Here is a 2,002-nt window from a genome sequence, read left to right on the forward strand (position 1 = left end):
GCGTGGATAGGAAGCGGAACAAACCCGACCTGACTTAGCGGAAACGATACGGTTGTTAAAATCACCGCTGGTAACCAACCTAAAACTGATGCAGCTTTCTAGCGTTACCCTTGTGATGCTCTAATGTTTTTTTAAGTGTTTTTTTAAAAAATAGCTGCCAATTTAAAGAAATACGGCAATCAATCTGATTTTCAATGCTTGGACCACCGGGTGGTGCACAGATAGGCAGACATATTTTAAATTAATGCAAAATAACACAATACCTTTACTCCCCTACCAACTTTGTACCAGTTAAATGGGAGGGATTTAATTTCATCAATGAATCTACCAATCACATGAAACAGTTTGTACGTCGTATGATACGAATGAACACAACGCCTTTCAAAATCTATCTTCATACGACCAGCAATTTATTTATGGTGGCCGGTGCCGTTTCCTCAGAATGTTACCTTGTTATTTTAGCTTATTAATAGTAAACTTTTTACACAAAGCAAGGATTTAAGAATTAGCTAAAATTAAACGTACAACAATTTCTGACTGTATCAACTGGGGTTGTTACAAATAAGTACGAGTATTAAATATGTCTTACATCTGCCGATAGGAGCAATAGTGTAAATTAAGGATCATTCTGTGTCTCCGTCTTTGGAATAACAAATCAATATGTGTATGAATGCAAAGAATATGGATATCGCCAAGCATATAATCAGGATTATAGTTATTATCCTTCCATACAGCTCCCATAAGCAGATCCCAGGAGACAGAGGCCAGCTGGGATGCCCAGCACTGGATACCCGTCCATCAAGCTGCCACCTAAGACAGCATTTTATGGAGTTAAAGTTCCAATAGACTATTACTTTATATGTTGTCCCAGGCAGAGAATGCAAAGAACTTATTATTAAAAAGTTATGTCTTATTCTCAGTGTTAGAGAAAAGGCTACTATTGAGATCTTTGTCCAGAACAACTTACAGTAGATGGAAAAATAACAATTCACACATGCTGTTTGGGATTTGAACCCACAACCTTTTCATTGTCACTGCAACGTTCTACTTGTTGAGCTACAGGAACTTGGGCATGGCTTCTTTTGGAAGATGTGTCCACTTTCAGTGATGCTCTGAAACACTCGTCTGTGGCTGAGTCTAGAGCCCACTTCAGAGAGAAAACAGAGGCACCTGACCTTGGAGAGCTGTCGTTGCATGTAGAGGTGACCTTCGGGTGGGGTGGGGGAGGAAGACCTGAGCTGCACGGCTCCAGGGGGAGAAAGAAAGGAAGCCCAGCAGCAGGTGGCACTGGATGTGTATCCAGTGGTTTATGGGTTCACAGCCCAGAAGAGCCAGTGCTGTGTGCTCCTCCGAGTGAGGTAATTAAGCTGAATCCCTTCAGTAATTATCCTGCTATATAAGGTATACACTGCAGATGATGGCTTTGGATTAAAATGGCACCAAATCATTTGTGTGCGTTCATCAAAGTGCTGCTGGGTTGAGAGGGACAGAGGCCAGGGAGAAAGGGTATAGCCCTTGAAGGGCTTTGACACTTTAAATAATGGGTGGATCAAGGAGGATTTGAACAGCTGACTTCGTCTTCAAGCTCCTCAAACCTACTATGCACCTCATATTTACATAAAGCATAACCGTCCTCCTCTGAGCTACCATCAAAACGTTTGTCTATGATAAACACAGACAGGAGTGAATAGCATTTACTAATCCATTCATTACATTTTTACACAACCTACCTGCTCAGATGTTAGGTTTGTATATAAAACAGGACCTAAAAGTTCTGAAAAATCCATAATTATGCTGCTCAGTTTGCCTGCCAGCTTTATCTAGGGGGACCAACTGAGCCTTTTATACGGTTGAGCATTAACTCAGGAAAATCCGCTATGGTGTCTTGCTGGAGCTGGGACAGTGATGCCCCCCTTGTAGGGATTTCCCAGGTGATAATCTGGCTGTTCTCTGGTGATGTGAGAACAAAGGTAGGTCCTCAAATTGGGCGCCACGTCATCAG

Source organism: Brienomyrus brachyistius, chromosome 15 (genome assembly GCF_023856365.1).
Source record: "Brienomyrus brachyistius isolate T26 chromosome 15, BBRACH_0.4, whole genome shotgun sequence".
Taxonomy (NCBI): domain Eukaryota; kingdom Metazoa; phylum Chordata; class Actinopteri; order Osteoglossiformes; family Mormyridae; genus Brienomyrus; species Brienomyrus brachyistius.